Source organism: Hirundo rustica, chromosome 3, assembly GCF_015227805.2.
Source record: "Hirundo rustica isolate bHirRus1 chromosome 3, bHirRus1.pri.v3, whole genome shotgun sequence".
NCBI classification, from domain to species: Eukaryota; Metazoa; Chordata; class Aves; order Passeriformes; family Hirundinidae; genus Hirundo; species Hirundo rustica.
In genome coordinates this window covers 34,159,110-34,181,469 of record NC_053452.1, presented here as the reverse complement: position 1 = coordinate 34,181,469, position 22,360 = coordinate 34,159,110, and the positions used below count along the sequence as shown (strand labels likewise).

The 22,360-nt window shown below is 40.9% G+C and overlaps 1 protein-coding gene and 1 long non-coding RNA gene across 2 annotated transcripts in view; both read right to left on the bottom strand.

Annotated features, from left to right (window-relative positions):
• KIF26B (kinesin family member 26B) overlaps positions 1 to 22,360 on the bottom strand; it is a 284,319-nt gene that overhangs the window by 247,813 nt on the left and 14,146 nt on the right. The gene's annotated exons all lie outside the window — the stretch shown is intronic.
• On the bottom strand, positions 1,680 to 21,838 carry LOC120750217 (uncharacterized). Its single transcript, XR_005699935.1, has 3 exons — positions 21,744 to 21,838; positions 2,286 to 2,504; positions 1,680 to 1,781 (listed from the first exon to the last, which is right to left on the bottom strand). It is a non-coding gene; the product is annotated as an uncharacterized LOC120750217 (long non-coding RNA).

Below are 22,360 nucleotides of genomic sequence, written 5' to 3'. Positions count from 1 at the left end.
CGTAACTTCATAAAAAACAATTAACACTGCTTCAACAGGTAAAGGGAGAATGAATTTACTATTAACTCCACTCCATGGATTCAGACTCTTGAAGACTTTTGATTCCAGATTTTAGAAAAAGGACACGTACTACACCTCGTGGTAGTAATCCCAAGCCTTCACAGAACCTCCAGACTGAGGAAAACCACACACAAAACCTCAACAGTTTATGAGATAATGAAAAAAAAAATTACTATATAGGAAAAAAGTCTGACAAGCTTTTGGGAACGTTAACTCTTATATAGTGTTCAGATAGAGCATCTGCAGTCCACAGATGACATGGCACATGACTTATCACCCATCCTACAACTCCCTCAGTTCTTTGGGACCAGTCTGTTTCTGGAATGGCACATGTTGATGGAGCCTCTATCCAGGGCTGGTTTTTAGTTTTCAGCTGCTGTATCTCCTAATCGGTGCCAACCTTTTTAAACTTATTCTTTAATGTTGCAACAGTTACAGGCCATATAATCAGCGCTCTAATAGCAGTAAACCAACAGTCAATTTTTCTGCCAAACAAAGTTGTAAAGCTGGATTATCTGGGAGAAAATCTTATTTGTCAGAAGTGTATGTGTGAGACAGCACAAAGGAGAATATATTCCCCTGAATCTCAATTCCCTTATTCACCTTCCTAATTTACTACAAATTCATACCATCGCTGGGACTGACTTAATTTACAAATTTGAGCCCCCAAGGAACTGTTTTAAATGCTACACACAGAGACATAGAAAAAGTAAACTGTGTACCACAGACTGAATAGTACACACCTGCCCAAATGGAACTTAATTCCTCCGTATTTATGATTCATCTTGCATTCACATCCAATCACAAGCACAGCTGAAATTATCTTACAAATAAGATGTTTCTACCTTTAATAGTGAAATACTTTTCAAGTTTGGCAAGAAGACATTACATGCTATGACTAAACGTTATTTTTGGAAACAGAAAAATTAACTTTTCTGTAAAAAGGCATAAACTCATGTTTTACACATCAGTTATGTGTAAAAACAGTTAACTTCTACGTGACAAGCCATTCTGGCCCCACAGACCTCCTGAGGCTACTCATAATTAAGGGTTTGTTTGGGGGGAAAGTAGGAAGAGGGAAGGGGGGGGTGAGAGTAGGGCATTTAAGGCAAGCATACATATCTCTGTTTAGGAGTCAAAACTAAATTGAAAGGCTTCAACCCACTTCACACTAAAGTAAGTGCATCACAGAGGTGCCTTATGCACAAGACTATTCCATTCCCCTGCAAGTACAACAGCTGCATGCTTACTATGCATAGCCTGTAATGGCTATTAATAAAAACAATCCAAGGCTTGCCTGATGGACAGATAGCTAATGCTGTGAATGTTAGCATCTGGCTCTCATTCTCTCCTCAAAAACTGATAAAGACAGACCTCTACAAATGGAAACAATAATACAGTGAACTTGGAGAGGGGGAAAACTACTATGGTACTATGGGGATCCTTTGAATTTTCTGGGGTTTGCTTTGGTTTATTAATAAAGGATTAATGCCCCTGCTCTCTTGCCCATGTACACTTAAGGTGTCATTTTCCAGACATCACAGCAGGTTCTAGCCCACCCATAGCTTCAGGGATTAATTAGATATTCCCTGTGTCTGAAAGAGACCATAATTTCTTACCCAGTGATTACTATTTGCAGGCCTGTTTGATTACAGGTCTCTTTAATGGCATTGTTTCTTCAAAACTGACTGAACCAGCTGAAGTATTTCCAGCGTTGCTACCTGCAAAGTTGAAAGAAATCCTTCATTTTTATGGCTACTGCAGCCTCCTGAAAAAGATGAAGGAAACCATGATTAAATGAATAAGTTCAGTGTTTTATTAACTGATCCCTATAATCAGACTTGCAAGCTTTTTGTGCTTCATTCCATTCTTTCCACCAGTTCAGAGCAAGATTTTTTCTCATTTAAGATCTACCTGCTCTTGAGATCCCGTTTAAGGGAGAAGGTCAGGGACAAGAGCTGTTACACTGTTAGCTGTCTCACCACTGGGAAAACTCCCTAATGAGAAAACCATCAGCAAATTTATTAATACATTCACAAAATGCAGAAAGTCACAACCAATATTCGACCATCAGCTTCAGAGATGCAACGATTACACTGAAGACTTTTATTCTGAGCAGTGCATTTCGGAATCCCATTTTTCTGCTCCTCCTGAGCAAGTCAGCACAAAGGCAAAGCTAGAAGCAGCAAATGAAGAGTGAAAAGCAAGGGGGGAGAGAGATGTACCTTCACTTCTTAATTGCACCAGGTAGCATCTGTGGAAACATTCCTGTAATTCATCAGATAAGCAAGAAATTCGACAGTCTACTAGACGATGCTGTTCACAAGAGCTGCACAGTGACACATCTGTATCTTTAATGGAGGTGAGAAAAACTGTCTTCAGTTCTTTTTCCTCAGCCTATACTACCCTTCATGTGAATTCCACAGCAACTAAGGTACCAGTTCCTGCAGAGGACAGGGAACAAGAAGATGAATTTCAGAGCATTTCCTCTGAAAAAGTGTCTTTGAATATAATCACATATTTGATTAAGCAAAGAGTTGAATTAATTAATATTCTAGTCCTTATGGTAATATTTAGACGTGAACATTTTGTACAAATATACACAATTTTAGTTACCAAGAGACAAAAATCTGAAGAAGGTTCAGCAATCAAGATAGATCCCTGTCAGAAGTTACCTGCATGCTCTTTCACTGTGGAGGGTAATATCAAGTCTGTGGATGGAGTTCCACTAGCCCCACATAGGTATTTGTTAGCATAAGAATTCACAATAGAAAAATTAATTGTTTAATTGAAATAGCTCTTCTTCCTCTCCTGCAGTGAGACACAATATTCTGCAACACTTCACACCACTTGCAGGAAAATGGCAATATTACCTCCCCAGGTACGGCAGCAACTGATGGAAGGGAGACCAAATCAAACTAGAAATCACTCAATCACATGCATTTCTATTAAACCTGTCATAGCTGGGGAGAAGGTCAACCCAAAACCCTACGTTTACCTCAGCATTTCCTCTATCCCAAAACACAGAGCATTGATGGAAAAAGCAAGAAAGAGTGGAATTGTTCATTTTTCCCCTCATTTTCCTGCAATAGACTTGATTTCCTCAAACCTATAGTATTTGAAAGTATCTGTGGGAAGAAAAGATGCACATAAAAGCCTCCTCATTCCTCTGCTGGAGAACTGTTTTTCCTAATATTTTGATCCCAGATGACTACTGGAGCTTCAACCTAAAATAAATTTGCTAAAGCGATGCTCCAAAAGAAGGGACATATAACCTAGCACAATAATACCTGTTCCTCAGACTGGTGTCAGCATTGCTGGAACATGGGGGTAGGTAAAGCACACATTAATCACAGAATAAGATCACAGCATCCCTCAGACTGAAAGGGACCTCAAGAAGTCTCAGATCCCATTTCCTCCACACAGAACAGGAACAGCTGGCAGGAATACACTCAGGTGAGCTGATTTCAGTGAGGATCAACAAGGAGCTCTCATACTAATTTGGACCAAGCTCACTAAGGGTAGTACATAGATAACTTCACTGCAAGGAAGACAGAAGGGGGAATAAATGAATGGGGAGAGTGCTGATGAGCCCTACTACCCAAAATTAGGACACATGAAGAATCAACAGCACTTATCCCTCTGCCTGACTGTGAAAGTAAGCAGTAACATCAAAGTTTGGGGAGAAGTTGTTCATTATATGCAGGACACACAAGGAAATCTTTTATTCCTCAGCAGAGAGGTGGAAGTTATATGTCCTTGACTTTGCTTGATATGTAAGTAACAAGATCAAGAATTCCCACAACCACCTCATTGTACCTGTCACTCCTACTTGCTTGTTCCTCCCTGGAGCAGAGCCAAACCAGACCATAAATTGATATGACAATTTACAATTTTTCTCTCTGCTTTGTTTCCTCCATTTTTTTACTGCATATTCATTGTTCATTTTTCTTCATACAGTCCTAATGAAAGCATGATATAGAAAGTTGCATGTATAAATCTTTGCTGAATCAGGACCAGAAAGATTCCTGCAACTTTTCACTATTTAAAAAACCCACTTCCCTGTGACCAGTCTTATCACTTTAATTTTCATAACAATTATTCTTAGTGCCTGAAGCTAGCCTTCCCAAAATGCAGAGAAACAGATGCATAATAAAAACTAAATTTATACCCTGGATGAGACTAATCAATATGACCCTAAATTGTGTGTTTATTTCCATTTTTTTTTTAAAGGGCAACAGCAACTGAAAAGCAACAACTTGTATCTGGAGGATGGGTGATTATGGACAGCAAGTGTCATTTCAATATAAATAGGGGAAATAAATGTAAATTACACAACACTTAACTCCTACAAATTGGCTGTTAACTGAGACAACAGTCTACAAGATGTTGTTTGGAGTATCTCATTAATAAAACTCAAAATTGTTTTCAGCAGTTATGTGCAATCATTGTCATTTTATCACTGGCCAAAAGTAGTCTCTCACTGCGTGCTTCAACATGTAATTGTATCTCAGACTGCCAAGAAAACCATCCTGCCTACAGGGGAGATTTGGAGCTGTACCACACCAACACAGAAGAGTAACACACTCACAAAAGGAAATGCTAGTTCAGAGAAGGGCCTGCTGTTAGAGAAGATCAGTAAATGTTATTAAAAGACAAAGCATGGCATTTTCAAACAGTGATGGGGGTCACTTACCTAAACTAATTTTAGCTGATCTAGAAATGCATCTTTCAGGCCTCGTTTTGACTTAAGTTGTTTTTGTAGCTGGGCTTTTACTCTCAAGATCAATCTTATGGTGTGATTTTTAATATTAACCACTTCACACTCATATGTGAATTACGTTGACAACCTGCTCTGCAGAAGGCAAGTAAGACACTGGTTCTGCCACAGCACAAGTAGTCCCAACCCACCCTGTACTGGCATTTTCAGAGGGACATAAGCAACAAAGAGCTCTCCTGCAGCCTTGCACAGTTGCTTACCCAAGAGACCAAATACCATTTCCTTGATTACTATGGAGGCCGTGCCACAAGCTCTGCTTGTCTGCTTCTACCAGTACAAAACAGAGCCAGAGCTCAGTGTGGGACACAACAGTCTGGGCAGAGGCCAACACAGAACCTGCAGCTGAAAACACCCTACAGCACCTGGACATCCCCTCCTCCTCTGCCCATACCCACATCCAAACCCAGTGTTTCTCCCGCACACCCCAGCTCTATGCTTCACGCTTCCAGGCAACTCACAGCATGACTCATCAGTACCTTCATCCTTCCTAAGATTCCCATAGCTTATCTTTCCCCTTGACCTTACACACACCTTCACATCCTACCTTGTCCTTGTCTCTTGCCGGCACACATCAGCCTTAGAGACGCAAGGTTAATGACAGCCCAGTTATTTCTCTGATTTTAATACACTGCAATGTCAGAATCTCCTCAGATGGAGCACAATTCCAGACCTTTTTTTGCAGACACTAAGAATAATTGTAATAAAATTAAAGTGGTAAGACTGGTCACAGGGAAGTGGTTTTATTAAATAGTGGAAAGTTGCAGGAATCTTTCTGGTCCTGATTCAGATTTCTATATGCCACTTTCTATAACATGCTTTCACTAGGATTACGCCCACTTAGGCAGAAATAGCAATAACACATATAAGCATAAACTCAAATCAGAGCAGCTGGCTACTTCACCATCTCCTGCATAGATATGGAACACACAGGGGCTTGCCCACATCACTGGCAGGAGCTATTCTCGAGCCCCTGTGACATCTGTAGCCTACCTGAAACCTGTCAGAATGGAAAGATGGAGGTAACCAGGCCTGGAAAATTTGGTGGAGATGTATGTGGGAGCCAAATTTGCCTAAATTTCCCTGTGTGCACATTTTTCTGTTTCTTTTATTCTTTACAATACAATCGTAAGCAAAGTCCTAGAACACTCAGCAAACATTACCAGAAAAATCACCTCCTGTGTCCAGCTTTCATCAGCAGTAAACTTCCCAGCTTTTGCCATCCATTCCCTCCTCACAGATACAATCTGACACATCAAAGAATGCAGGGAGTCTTCCTCCACTGTCATTTGCTAATTTTCTGAGATAAAAATCTGGTCTTATGAATTTTAACAGTGATGAAAATTTGTTTCTATAAGCATGAGTTTAAATACTTCTAAGAGCCCAACACATTCGACAGGGTTTCTTCACACTACCAAAAGCAAAAAATATACACGTTTCTAAGCAAAAGTGAGAGATTCACTTCTCCTGTCAACACTCAGTTAACTCAATGAAGTTAATAGAGTCATTCAAGTGAAGAAGGAAACATGACCAGCCTTTTCCTGCTGGTCCAAAAGCACCTTAGCTCACCAACAGATCTCCAGTTCTGCAAGCAATGCTCAACCAATGCCTTTCAGAAGGGGCAATTTTAGGCACCAGTTAAAATTGAAATCCAAGTCAGCTGTGCTGTAGACCACAGTATGAGCAGACAGAATAACTGCCTTATGTGGGGAATAATGACAGGTAGCTCAACAAATACTACAGTGACTTTATAAAATGTTTTGCACACACAAATTATGCAATGCAGCTAATGATGCGACAGAGGTGGAAGGAGGCTGGGAAAGCAGAACACTACTCATTGATTCTGGTGTCATGTTGCTCATACATTACAGAAGCATCCGTCTGTGTTTTGACAACCTGCCAGTCCGTCACTACCTAAAGCACACGACTTGCTGTAGGCAATTTGACCCTCTTCTTCCTTTCCTACGCCCTCTCACTTATTCTGAAGAATACAGACTCTCCAGTAATAGCATTTGATGTTTTTAAAGGCAGGATTATTTTGCATGCTGAGAAAGCCCACAGGCACTCTCAGTATTTGCTGTGTAATTGCTCCTAATTCTGTCATGGGAAAGAATGGAAATTACATTTTTGTTATTCAGATTTTTTCAGTCAGGACTAAAGTGTGAGTGGGTCTAGAACGTCATCCAAAATAGAAGCTTTCAGCAGCTTCAGATAATTAGGCTAAGTTAGTGTGGATTTTGGCCTTGTTCCTTTACTTCTGCTTGTTCACATAGTTTTGGCTATAGAAATGTAATTGTGCCTCCAAATATAGAGGTTCACAAATATAAGGTTCGCATGCCTTATTTTTTCCACAAGTTGTGCTGCCTGAGTAGAAGGACAGATGAAGATACCTGGCTGTACCAAGTTCTTCCGCTGCCATCCAACAGCAGGGTTAGAAATGTGATGGGAGCCGCTTGAATTACAAGATTTAAAATAAGGAAAAAGTAAAGGGTAAGTCACAACCTAGTATTTAAAGGGGAGATAAAGTGACTGGCAATATGCTTTCCACCTTAACTTTCTGTACAAATCAGGTATCTACAGTCTGTACCCACAAGAACCCTCAAATAAAAAGCATAACCCAAAAAGGACCCACTACAATGTTTTTCATGGCTTGTTTTTCAGTGTGGAAGTGAGGGGAGAGCCTTTTTTTTTCCTTTTAAACTGTCTTTATCTCATCCCACAAGTGTTTCCTCCTTGCTTTTGCCCTTCAATTCTCATCACCATTCTTCTGGAGGCAAGCTGGTCCTGAGGGGCTGAACTTGCAGCTAGGATCAGCCCACCACTGAGGGGCTTGCTCGGCAGCATTTCTACTGGTAAGGGAAAATTGGAAGTGGGGTACACCTGCCATTCAAAATCCAGAAAACACCCCTTGTTCAGTTTTACTCACATACAGCTCCATTTGAACTAGAAATTTAGCTCATCATTGCACCCGATTAGGCATTGCCTCTCAAATCAACAAACCCTTTTCAAATGCATGCCTACCCTGGCAACAAATGGCTTCTGCCTTCCCCATGCCAAGTACCCATATAGGAATTTAAGGCAGAATTTATAAGTGCTTAGTGTCCTGAAAGGTATTAATACTAAGTCACTCACTCAACATCTGATTAGGGATTCACATCAAGTCAAGTCAAAACTCCCTTCTACCCCTTCCTGTAATTCCCTTCTACTACTGCTCACACAATAACAGCAGTAAAGCACTTAATGCTGTTTTACACACAGATGAAGCACTGCACGTGAAATAATCTTTTCGAAAGCACAGGCAAAGGCAACTCACCCCTGGCTCACATGAGCTCTCCTCCAAAGTATTTCTTTTATACCTATATCCACTGAACTAAATGCTGATATCCTCATCCAAGCAAAATGTACTTTGAAGCCTTAGGAATTTCTCCAGACACCACTTGAGCAGTAAACTAGGTGTTAAGGTCAGCACAGCACTGATTTGGGGGCGGGGGGTGGAATCTATTTTATATAAATTTGAAAGAAAACAACAGAAAATCCAGCAGGTCCAAGTATTAAAACCTGATGTGATTATATGACACCAATGATGATAGAACCCAAGTTGAGAACACCTTGTGCTCCCTGCTGCCTTGCACATTATATTTTCACTAGGACCAGGCTCTGTCAAACAAGACATGGAATAATAATTACCACCCTTTTCCAGTCATTTTGGTCTAGCCCAAGTGACCACAGAGAAATAAGAACCAAGCTGTGCCCAAGTCTAGACAAAGTGTTCTTATTCACAAACCAAGGATTTCCTCACACAGCCATCCTACCATGGATTTCAAAACACTGAAGAGAATCATGCTCCTGTGACCACAGACTACAGAATTTAGCTGAAATGCCACGCACTGGTTCACACAGAAGTGAGAAGGAGGAGAGGGGGCTTGCGCATTGGCATCATAGGAGTAACACATACACCACATGCCTTCCTGACACACCAAACAACAAAACAGATGCCAGAACACTGTGCTGCCTCTGAACACAGGGCACAAAGCTGACACACGTATGTGGACACAGATCGGACCCCCAGTGCTAAATGGGAAGCCCATACATTAGAGCTAGCCCACAGCCAGCAAAACTGGCAAAAACTCTGGGATGCTACAAGAGAAGCACACCACGGTAACTGTGCGTGTTCAGGCACCACAGCAAGGACGGAGGAAGGCCAGATAGAAGTGCTTGTTGGCAGGGCAAGTTGGCACTTGGACTGACAGCACAAGAACCACTTACCTGCACCCAGGAACCCACTGCCAACCTTCACAGACACGCTGGCACAGAATTGCCCTGCCAGTTCAATGGCTGGCACGATTAGAGCTATGGCCACACACACTGACTACTAAAAAACCATCCCCAGAAAAGGGCTGTCACCACACAAGCAGAAGGATTTGATTGTGATGACAGTTTTAGCTAATCTGAAAGCAAGGTAATAACCTGCGAGAGCTTTCAATAACATTTTGTTTCTCAGCCAACAGCTTGTCTCCACCTGTGTCTACAGAGGAAAGCACTAAGCACAGGGTAGGGTGAAAGCACTAAGCACAGGGTAGGGTGAAAGATGCAAGACCTGGAATTATAAGCCATTAACCAAAGTTACCTCCTCTTGCCTTTGGGTAGAAACATCCTAGAAGTTATAGTGGTATAATGATCCAGGTGGTAAATAACCCTTGCAGGGTAAAACTTCCCTACAGTCATGAAAACGGCTGCCTGGAGGAAAAGAAAAAGAAGCAGAGATGTTTGAAGAAACATTTTCTTTCTGTCCAATGTTTTGCTCATTGAAAGTTCAGAGACCTGGGGAAGTTTTTATCCATATAACAACATTTTATCCCTCATTTTCGTCTACAATAAAAACAGAATAAGCAGCTGTATTTACAGTTTACAGCTTAGAATTAATTTTTTTATTACCATGTCAAGTAATTTGTGTTGACTAAATCATCAAATCCATTTATGCTATTACAATTGTAGTGATAAGATAGAGTGATAGCACAGTTTAACCACAGCACACTGAAATTTTACAACTTCCACCAGATTTCTGTAGAAAACTTATACCAGCTTAAGTTTCCCATGGCCCTTCTAGAATAGGTTCTTTACTTGTGGTGCTTCAAGCCGTGAAAGTTCCATGGAAATTCTGTGAAACTCATTTCCATCCCATTGCTTCAGTCCTAAAATTCTTCTACAGGTTTCCTTGCACACTCTGGAAACATATGGAGACACTGCATTCTAAGCTTGGCAGCCCCTTTTCTGGGGCTACACAGCATTTAGAAGTGTTAGAAATCTTTCAGAACAGAAAACTGTCTGGGTGAATAACCACTAATGTAGCATGATTGAACATAGGATTGTTCAATCTAGAACAATCTGTTCAAGCTAGAGAATAAATACTCAGAGCAACACCCTCAGACATTCTACTTAGTTTAAGTGTTGTTGCTATCATTACAGAGCAGAGAGCAGTCCTTTCCTTTGTGTACATAGTGCACACCATTACAGGACCCTGTTTCCCACAGACAGAGTTCAGCATAGGATGCAAATAATTAAATACAACAGCCAACATGATGGAGTCTGCCTGAGTGGCAGGAAAAGGTAAAAAAGAGCAGGAGACAACTCAACTAACACTAATGAAGCAAGAAAGAACATGACACTGTGTACAAACTTTCATAAACAATTTCAATGAGCTGTATTTTTTCTTCCCCTAACCTGCCCTATAATGAACAGGACAATCTCATGTAAGACACTAGATAACATTAAGTTTGCCCTTCAAAGTATAACAACATTGTTAAGGAGTCTGTCGTTTTCCTTTAATTAATGCCCTACTGCATCTGACAGACATCAAGTGCTCATACTTCACACCAACAAATTTCAAATTTGAATGTTATGCAGGTGTCAGCAAATACTGATTTTTAATGGCAACCACAAGCGAAAGGAGAAACATTATTGTAATCAGATGAGTTGTTAAAAGCTCAGTGATGGTTACAGGTTAGGAGGCATGCAGTGGGAATCTGAATATATATGAGAAAGAAGATACCAATTTTGTCAGTGATGCCAATTCAAAAAGAATATTTCAGAAGAAGGCAGGCATAACTTAATAACCCTGTCTGAATGTCATTCCAACATGTACATCCAGCACGAGGTCAAGGGCTGGCACACAAAGGCTTTGGTCTATACCTGACACATTCTGCCACTGAAAACTTCTCATTTGCCCCTTCCACTCAGGGCAAAAAATGGGGGTAGGACAGCCACCAGCCCACAGAGGACTCAGTTACAACCCCAGCTTTCATGTGAGCAGTCGAAGTGCAACTGGTGACTTGGCAACAGCAGAAAGCAGCATGGACTCTTGCAAGAGTTAGTCTTGCTAATGCCACAAAACAGCAGGTACCAAACAAATATTGTGCAGTGACTCTCAGATGCAGACTGATAATGAAAAATCCTCACTTCATCAGAAGGTCTTCTGATTTAATTAACATATAAAGATTACAGGCAATAACAAGGACTAACTAATCTGGATGCCTTTGAACTACTGCACCAGAAAATCTCAGTTGCTTGCAACTCAAGTACGCTATCAGCCCAGAAGCCAGAGGAAATTCTCCATTTGAGGTTGACAAATGCTCTAAAGTCTACCCAAAAACCTACTCATCCTGTTTTACTCCAGTCAGCATTATTCCCTGCAGCAAGTTTAGGAGAATTTACACAGGTTTGTATCTTGGGCTGCATTCTATACGACACATCAGCCAATCTTGTGATTCAAATCCATCTGCTACACACTGCACAGAAGAAAAACAGAATGAGGCTGAGGAAAACTCATCTTGCCAAATAGAAGCAGAGCTGTGCTATTGACCTGCCAACGAGAAAGAGCTCTGAATTTAGCTGGTCCTCCTGCTCAAAGAAACCTGCTACTCAGCTAGATCTGTAGCTAAGTAACATATATATGTTATATGTATATATAATACACAAAATATGGACACACACATATATAATATGCATCTACACATATATAATATGCATCTCTTAGGTCCCATGTCAACCTGTTAGAGCACACAAAAACAGCAGTAAACTCATCAGCCTAAGAAGATAAATAATGACATACCAGCCTCTGACAGCCTGGGATACAACATTATGATTTCTTTAGGGTTTGGTTTTGGCTTCCCTTCCCCCACCAAACTTGTTTTTCTCTTTTTGAGAGGACATTCATAGATCTCACCAAGAACTTAGTTTATCAGAATACCATGTAGATTAAAAAAAAAAAAAAAAACCTGCCCCCCCATCTTTGGGAACTGGCTGGTTGGTTAGATATATTTATTAATTTTTAGGTTTATTTTTTTAATTTGCAAAAAAATATAAAACTTCTCTGCCACTAGACAAGTTAAACTGCCGATATTTAACAGGGAACAGTTGCTGTTCTTTTTTAAAAGTAGTACTCACATTAAAATGTGGATCCATTTCTCCCCCTCTACATGCCTCTGGATCCTTCTTGTTAGGAGGAGAGGCAGTATCAGAGTGCTGAAGGACTATAAACAGATTTGGTCAGTGCCACAGGCCATTCCACTGGAATTAATAATGCTTCCCTGCAAGGTGTATAATTTGCAGGAGGCTGGGCTTCTTAGGAGACAGGCAAGTCTGTGGAGAGTTTTCCACACCTCCTATAGCAGGCAACTGAGACATTTCCAAGTTTTTAAAGAAACATACAAAGAAACCCTGTTTCTAATACATACACAGAAAGCCCACTCATTAGTTGTATTTATTAGTTATTCTTCAAATGGTTTGAAGTTCAAACTCAGATTAACTTTCATTACTGTGATTAAGTACTAGAAAACAACTCCACTCAGATTTGTCAGTACAGAAAAAAATTGCCCTGTTGCTTTAACACTTGCACGATTCAAAAGTGTTTAGAGGTGTCATCAGCACCCGTTTTTACCAGAAAACGGGAAAAAAGTTAACTCAGTGCTTCCTTCAATGCCTTTTCATCTAAAGAGTTCATTCTGCAGTCAAGTATGGTGGACAGGCAGAAAACACCTGAAACCTGGCCTCATTTTTGTCTAGAGACTGACTAGTTACCTCAGATTTATTTCATCTGTGTACAAAGTTAATTTTTTCTTGAAACATTTACAGGGCTCTGAAATTAAAAAAAAAAACCAACACCACAACAACAACAATCAAACACGCTAACACAAACAGGGTAGCTTGCATTTATCTGTATTTTAAAGAATGGTCTTTCCACTTCTCAATGAAAAATACCCTTAACTCAGTGGCATCCAACCCTCAGTTAAAAAAAAAACTCAGGAAATAAGAGTCATAGGGGCAGCTCACTTAAATAATTCAATAAGCAGCTAGACAGATGTGGTCGTAACTCCTGCAATTTCTCTGAAAAGAAAACAGAAGCATCTCAAATAATTTCATTTCCAGAGAACCATCCCTGCCTGCACGGTACACAGCACTCACACCCCTGAGCAAACCATACAAGCACATGTTGCAGGGACTGACGGGCAGCTGGCTCACGGGAAGGCTCCTGTCTCAGCTGCTACCAGGGGCACACCAGTGCCACAGCCTAACCTGCAGCCCAGCCCTTCAGAAATATGCTGGCATATGTATGGGGACCCAGGGAGTACAGCTGCCCATCTCAAACACTTCCACAGGAGGACTTTGCCACGAGATAAGCACAGAAGGGAACTTGGACTGTAAGATAAGCCCCTACAGCAGGAACTTGGGATTAAAGGTGCTACTATTGTCTAGGTGTTATCTCAGACCTAGGGGGAGGCTAAAGCTGGAGGGGAAGAATGTATCACTGATAATGGACAGAAAAAAATGCAGAATTTATGGGCCACAAGGAAAGCCAACTCAGCAACTATGCTGAATCAGCTCTGACTGGGTAAAATGTAATTCTGTCAGGGGGAGATCACAACAATGACTCACGGCCCACTCCCCCTAGAAACCCACCAACCTGAGAGGAGAGAAAGGCTGAGCGTGTGGACTAATTAGCATCACAGAACTGTGCAGCCAATGAGCATTAATTCCTCTGTTAAAAGGCATTAATAGCAAAAAACTAACAACCTCATGATTCCCCCCACCAAGAAGTCTAGGATGAAAGAGTATCAACAGGATGCCACTGGGTCCACAGGTGGTGACTATCCTCTACTTGATCAACCTCCCTCTCTCCCCATTCCACCCCATATTTTCTATTTCTCTCGACCTCACATTCACTCTTAAATAAAAATCTGTACTATCAGCTTCAGCATATGGGTCTCGTTTGCACCTTAATTCAGGCAGAGACATCTCTCATTAATTGTATCACAACAATGTTACATATGCAACATTCCACTGAAGTTCATGAAATTACTGTTGACTATTTTGTGCTATGACATCTTATTATATAGCTGAGGAGGGATGTACAAGAGTGATACAACTGCAAAAAATTCAGAATCAGATCAAGAATATAGCATGGTAGTGTCAATTATATAGCAGCTCTGGCATGCTGCAATTCACCACCCACAATCTTCTCCCTGTCCTCAGCTGTAGATCTTCATGTCCAGAAAAAAGCACTAGAACTTGACATTTTTTCCAGACTTTAATTCCACTGCCTTTGCAAGGTGGTTTTTCTCAATGCAAAAGAAAGCATTAACTATTTCTCACTGTTGTATAAAAATGTCCAATAGACAAGAGTTGGAGAAGAAATTTCTGCAGAAGTACAATTAGTATGATGCTCAAAAGGTATTTCTCTGCAAAGCTGCTGAAGATTCCAATAGGATTTCTCTTCTGCACTTAAGATGCTCTGCAGGAGCATCTGCTTTTTAACTTTACTTAAAAATTATTTAACTAGAACATACTGCACAACCCACGTCAACATGTATTTATTGGCTTTACACTTAAGGAGAATGCATAAAGGGTTTGTAAGATTTTTCCTCAAATTCCTGCAGCAACTGCTACAGTTTACCACATATATGAAATGCATCTACAGATGCAGAAAGCAATTTTGTTTTGTGGCCACAAACAGTGGCTGTTTGAACTCTTCTGGTGTCAGAGGGACTTTCTTTTAATCTCCTCAAGTAGGAACTACAACATTTCAAATTAAATCACTAATGAACCAGTCACCCTCTCCATCCAAAAGTACCATTTTCCCTATTAGCTCTCCCATTTAAAGAACCTGAGAGTAGCAGCAGTCTTACCATACTCCTCTCTGAGCTACCTCATCCCTTTTCAAGAGCTTAAAAGCTATGGTAGGGTGTTGACTGGCTCATAAGCATCATTCAGAAACTGAGCCTTTACCAAAAAGAGTGAAGTGAAAGGCTATAAACCAACAGCAATCGCTGCTAATCGATCCTCTATCCAACTCTGCCTTGAGCTCGAGAGCAAAGCAAAACACTCAGCACAGAGTGAGATATCATAGCCAGGGCAATATGGAGTGGGGCACAGGGCAGTTTATAAAGAACACTAGTCCAATTAGGGAAGTTTGAGTGTCAGGATGTTTGATTCCCTATCATTTCCTGGCACCATTGCCTTTAATTAGGCCTTGGATTGATTACTGCCTTTGTTCTCCATTGACCCACTACTGACTCTGACAGGGGTTGTATTTTCCCCTGCTACAATTAGATGACAAAATTCTGAGTGTCAGCAAGCATTACACAGGCAACCATGCTGCTTAAAACTACAGAGCCCTTAAAGAGATGATGTGTTTGTGACATTAACCCATTCTTCTTTCTTTACAGGATACAATTGGGCAGAGTGGATCCCGGTCCAACAGTAAATTACTGTTGAGGCTAATTTAAATTTGTCAGTGCATTTACAGTGTATTAAACAAACAAGCAAGCAAGCAAAACAACCAAACAAACAACACCACCACAGAGCAGGACTAGCTAAGTCAAATCTACTCAGATCTCCCATAATTCAAAATAAGAGAGAAATTCAAAAAAAGTGAGAGAAGGTGAAAGAGACCACTATTTGAGCATTTAATTTGTATAACAGCAGCAACTAGACTGGAGAAAGAAATATTCTATGCAAGTATTTAGAATATAAAGCTTTATGGCAATCTAAAGCACTATAGACACCTACAGTGCTAAAGCAGCAATGCAAAAAAATACATTAAGGTAAGTAAAACTTGAAATAACATTACACAAAATCTCTTTCCCTATTTATTTTATGTTTCACATTTTGGTAGCTCTTTGAGGCAACAGCTATAAACAGTAACTAAAAAATATCAAGATCCCTTATGCCATACACTGTTCAAGTCATAGTTTTTTTCCCCAGTGAGAATTTACAGTCTTAGTAGAGTCACAAAGGAGTCAGGGCAAACAAAGGCAAAAATAACTTGTAGGTAACACAGTTTGTTCAAGGCCATAAAATTTGTCTATGCTACGGTAAAAAGATGTTCAACTTCCATACAGAAGGTTAGAAACTATTCACTGTGACACAGTGCTTTTTGTCATTAGAACACAGGTCCTGGGAATCACACTACCATGCTCTCTGTGACTGTGGCAAGTCATTTCACTCCTCCATGCCTTTGATCTCTAGTCATATATCCCCCAGGGCAGACGAAAGCCTGGAGGATAATTCATTAATACTTGTGAATTATTTGGGTGCACTTTGAAAACTGAACTAATGTATTTATTACTAGAAGTTGTCCTGATATTTAAAAAGTCCTAATGCATTTTTGAATAATTAAACTGTCTGAACATTGGAAGGTTCCTATTAAATATGATTCTCATTGCTGCAAGGAGGCATCTCAAGAGACATTAGAAACTGACAGCAACAAATTAGAATGGGGTGGATTTTTCTCCTTCTTCTCTGCCCATTTCTTTTTCTTTCTTCCGGCTCACCAAGTGCAAGAGAGCAGCCACTTGTGGAACCAAAACACCACCAGTCAATTTGGCCAGCAAACCCAGGCAACCAGCCTCTAGAGGATTTGCCTAGGTAAAAAATGGGTATCTAGCATCCATATTCCTTTACTTAATATGTTGTTCTTGCAGTGGTGGGAGAACCAATATCCACTCAGCAAGGGAAAGCCACTGTCAGGGCTCATTTCCACCTCATTTCCACCTCATTGCCACTCCCTAGTTACTCTTTTGGCCCAAGAGCTTTGGTATTTGTGCCTTGAAACAGACCAGGGTAGACCAAGCTTAGAATAATTTGAAGTTAAAAGGATATGTGCTCAGCGTCTGGCATCCAGGTCTGAGGTTAGCGCCATTATCTCTTTAAAATTTGACCTTAGAGGTATGGGGTTTTTTACCAAGAGGGTTACTCAAAGAAATTTTGAGGGTTTTTTAAAGTTTTCAAAATAGCTATAATTAAAAAAAAAAAAAATTAAAAAGGGAGGGAGTTGAGACAGAGTTTCTGGGGGTATAGGACAGAAACGTTAACAAAAGGGGAGTGGATGGGGGGAGTGGATGGTGCAAAGTTGATCAATGTTTACGCTATTCCTAGGATTCCTGCAACTTGATGAAATACCTCTAACAGGTAGAAGCACCCTTGTATTGTACGATTGGTAGTGACAGCCAAGGGACTTGCACTTAGTTCTTTTTTTCCACCACAGCTACATGAAGAGAAAGAGAATCAACAGCACAGGCTGAAGCCCTGAAAAGCTAAGGAACATGCCCTAGAGGAGCTTAATGGCTCACTAACTGTGTTGACCAGAAACAGAGAACCTGGACAAGCCCCATGCAGCTGTTGTCACTCCCTCCCATAGGCAGGCACCTGCAGAAGGCTGTTTAGCTGCAGGAAAAGCAGATCAAGGTAAAGCTCTGCAGGTTGTACAGCTGCAGAAAAGAAGCTTTCTGTGTTGGACTGCCTGGTAAGGAGACAGACACCAGTATGGCCCAGCACAAACACCTTGGTCTCGGCAGGGTTAAATCCCATCTTTTCAGTATGGGCAGGGGGGACTCAGATGTGTCTGTAAGACCTATTTATGGATTTCAAGCACCTTTTTCCTTCTTTTAGACTTTCTTTGATTAGATGATATATAATCCACTCTTTGTCACTGCAAGTGGTCACCCGTGACCACACATCAACAGAGCACGAAACACTACACTTAAACTGGTGCTGTCAATACGGCACTTGTCCATCTACTTGCATTGCCATACAAATTCACTGCCTTCACACCAATTCTAAGGGTAGGCATTGTCATCTAAATGGATAGTCTTTCTATCACCTTTAAAAAAATAAAAGTAACCCAACAAAATACCATGAAGACTGCTAACAGAAGTGTAATAACTAAGACCGCAGTTTGTGAAAAGGCTGGCTTTTTCCCCTTCTAGTTACAAGCACGTTTCTTCATCGTGCTCTCATGTACTATGGGACAAAAGGGGAAGAAAAATTGCTTGCCTATGGCTATAAGTAGAATCATAGTGTTTATGTAAGATGAGCAGTTCATGTCTTGATCAGTCGGCTGGGTGTAGATTTGGCTCAAAAAACACAAATACCTCCAGACTGAAAGAGATCATAGGTGAAACAAGGTCTGATTTACTGAGCAATATTTAATGCATTAAGCTCCCTTTCTGCCAGCACCACAAGTTTGGGGAAGGGTCTGATTTCGCCATGTTAGCTCCCTAACAAGTTCACCAAGAGATGAGAAAAGTAAATGCTGGCATGAGACAGGGCAAGAATGTGCACTTGAGAGGATGCAATTGCAAAAGCAAGGGCAACAAGGGTACAAGAGGCTGTACAATATCTGGCCTTGTAGATGCTCATCATCTCACTGCATAAGCCCCAGAACAAGTAAATTTAACACTGAAGTCCATGCTGCTTTGAAGTGGAGACTGGACTAAGTAACTGTGAGCTTGGTTTGAATTTTCTGTCTGGGCAAAAGAATGATTATGGGGGCTATGGAGGTACAAAAACAAGTTGTAGGTTTATTAGCCCTGTGTTTGTTTGTAGGCAAATCTACCTCTCAATACAGCCAATTCAGCAGGCTGAGGTTAGCCCTACAAAGATTTAATTGTGCCATGCCACCCCAGATCAGACAGCTTGTTCACATTATTGCCTCTGATGTTGGTTGAGAGGCGCTCTTTGATAACACCTGGTGCGCAGAGTGAGGCCGGCGTTCAGATACCTACACACACACTGCTCAATTCCGACATTCAAAACTCTTGCTTACACATCTGGTGTTAGTTACTCGTGTGTGAGCAAGCTTGCTAAAGACAACACCGTATTCCCAAGGCCCCAACTTCACTTAAAACTGAATTTTCATTACTCTATACCACCAAGTGAAAGGCAACACTAAGGCTTTGCTAAACACCACTGTAGACTCAAGTCTAACATGCAGAAGAAAATACTGTTGTGACAGTGTTTTCAGCTGTAGTTCTCAATTCCTTTAACCCTGTTAAGAAGCCCTGTTTACAGAACAGCCAAACCCATTGTTGTCTGCTGTAAGTTGTAAGAAATTCACAGCAACTCTGAAAAACCAGTCAAGTCAACAGATTTTGGAATAACTTAGCCAACCTGAAAATGGACAAAATCCTTCACAGTAAGCTGCTTTCCTGAAAAATCAATAACAAGTTTAAAATGAAAGTAAAGTGAAGTGTGATCCGTTCTTTTTTACCAGCTTCTGCAGACCCTGTCTGCCGGGCAACACAGCAAGCTATTTCCTTAGGGTTAAGAGTTAATTGCTATAATCACAGAGCCAGGGGCAACCCTGTCCAGGTAAGCCATTAGTTAGGGGAAATAAAATTATCAAAAGGGAGCAGAAAATGGGGTAGAGAGGTTAAAAAAGCACAGAAGTCTTTTAAAGGGAAGAGCTATACAGTATGTTTCCTGGTTACAGGAGGAGAAACAGCAGTATGTAGAGAAAGGACAGGGCTGTAAGCCAATTAGCAACTCTGTGTTCTGGGTTCTCTAACGAGTCTCTTGACTGCCTGAATGGATCCTTCAAGGGACAAGGATAAAGGAAAGCACAAAGTCCAATACCGCTTCACCCAAGAGAAGGGTGGCCTTTAACAAACACTGGAACAACTACGGATGCGTTTCACCCTTGGTTTACACCCTGCCATTTCAGAGTCACTACAGCCAACAGGATAAAAACAATGATGGGGTCTGGTGTGGGATGTACAGTCAACAAGGAGCATAATTATTTTCCAGTTAATGGTACGTGCACTGCCATACGTTTCCGGTGGATTTTCTACCTTAATTCCCATGCTGCTCTCCAGCCCTCTCGCAGCATGCCACTGGAGGTCTGACATAAAAACAGTATTACAGCGGAGCGTGCAGGTTGCCACAGATGGTTCAAATTAAAGGCAGCCTAACAAGCCATTCCACAGACAAAGAGGCAGCACATCCAGCCCTGTCTCCAAACACCTCCCTCAGGGGACAGGGCAGCACTGACACCCAGCTCGCCAGCACAACCCTTGGCTGGCACCCATGAGCCAGAGCTGCAGGGCAGGACTTTAAAGGCCAAGCAAAGCGAGCACACACCTGCTAACCAACTGTCCAGCAACACCAGGGCTGGCTTTGGGGACATTATTCCTCTGCATTCAAGGCAGGCAGCATCAGAAGCACCTTAATAGAACCTCTGCTGCCTAAAGGGATAAGCAGCATTTTATGAAGCCCAGCAACATGTAGTAGACTCTGGTAGGCACCACAAGAAATACATGAAGACAAACAGTTTTGAGGAACTCTGGAGAACTTGTGCAAAATAGCTACAAAAGTGAATTCTGTTAAAGCAGCAACATACATTCCAACGCTCTTTTTAAGTATGGATGACAGATTTTAGTGTTACCCTAAAACGTTACCATTAATGTAACAGCCAGCAGGAAAGCAGGCATTAAGCAATTTACACATGATTGAAAATGTTTTTATTTCTTGTTCTTAGCATGTTTTTGCTGTTTTTTGTCTGAGAGATGAAACTTTGTCAGAAAGAGACAGTGAGATCACTGAATAGAACAGCAATAAAGCATTAACCTGGTTCCCCTGTCACTTGGCAAACAGTATCTCAGAGTGTGCTTTCTGCCTACTGTTCTCAGAGTCTCAATCCAGGGATCATGAGGTTTACTGACAGGATCTAATAAATACCTCATAAAGATGCTTATGTTTAGATCAGGAAGGATGGAAACAAAAAATTTACAGATGCCTTTTTTTTTGCTTAGTGAGTATCGTGACAACAGCAGTTAAAGCAATATAATCCTCAGTGAAGACAAAGAGAATTAAAATCCAAAGCCTAATTTTTTTTGCAGTTTAAAACTTATGAATAATGACAGTATAAAGGAATGTCTAGGGAAAGAAAACAGAGATGGAACACATTTGAGATATCATCTAAGCCAATACAAGTTGCTGCTTATAAATTCTAGACATGTTCTCAATACAAACTTTACAAAAAGTAGAAAAACACTTTCACATTTACTTCTCTACTGAAAAGAAAAACACTGAAGAATCTATTCCAATTAATGTTCTAACTAATTAAATTACAAAGGCCTCCTTTTCTGTTCTTTCAGATCCAGTTTAATAGCATTTATATGTTGTCAAGTCTTGCATCATCCATTTGATCTCTGGAAAGGCAGAGAGACAGACAGAATACAAAACAAACACTAACAAATACTACATGAATACAGAATGCTTAAAAGCATGCCATTCACACCAGCAAACAGCCAAGGACAATTAAATTATTCATAGACATGAACTGTCCAAGGTAGGAAGAAAGAGAATTAATAAACACGCTCTTGGAAAAAAAAAAAATATATATATATATCTCACATAGAACACACCTAACCCCATTAGCATTTTTTTTGTTGTTGTCATTGTTAAACTAACAGCCAGTTTCTGGTACCAGACAAAGAATCAGAAGTCAAGGTCTTTCCAAATAATTTTTTGTTATACCTGGGTAATTAGTTACCATATATTCAACTGCCATATTCCAATTCCTTTACGGCTGACAGCTTTGAAATGCAATCCACAAGTCCCTTCTCCCTACCTGTAGAGAGTCAGAAAAGCCAACACCTAGTCAGCATAGAGCTGCTGGAGAATGGGATGACCAACATCAGCAAGAAAGGGAAAAGTCTGTTCGGCAACATCACAAGCAGGCAAGAAACCTGGACACCATTTTATGCAGCTAATAAGTTCACCAGATTGCTCTGTAACTCTTCTCCAGCTGTGAAAAGAGACGAGGCCAATATTTCACTCAGGTGAGATCTATGTACCTACTTTGGTAATGGGCACTTTGGTGTGACTATTCGCAGCTGTGTGAAATCCTGTGACTTCTGTGAGCAGCTTACTGTTACAAACCACCTAACCACTTCTAAGAGCATCTGTCCTCTTCCACCAAGTGATTAAAAAAGGTCTTTACCTATGGAAAATTACGTGGGCAAATTCCCATTCCACATCACCAGCAAATATCCAACATCTTTACTGAAAGCCAGCAAGATATACAGAAACAGCCCGAGGGCAAACGCTAAGACAGCAAGAAGCTAAGGGCTCCAATAATGAAGCAACAATTTAAGAGAGCTGCAGCAGCAGGGCAGAGCAGATAGCTGGAGACAGCCATCAACACCACAGCAGGGTGGCAGGACGGGACATCCATCCTCACCTCCG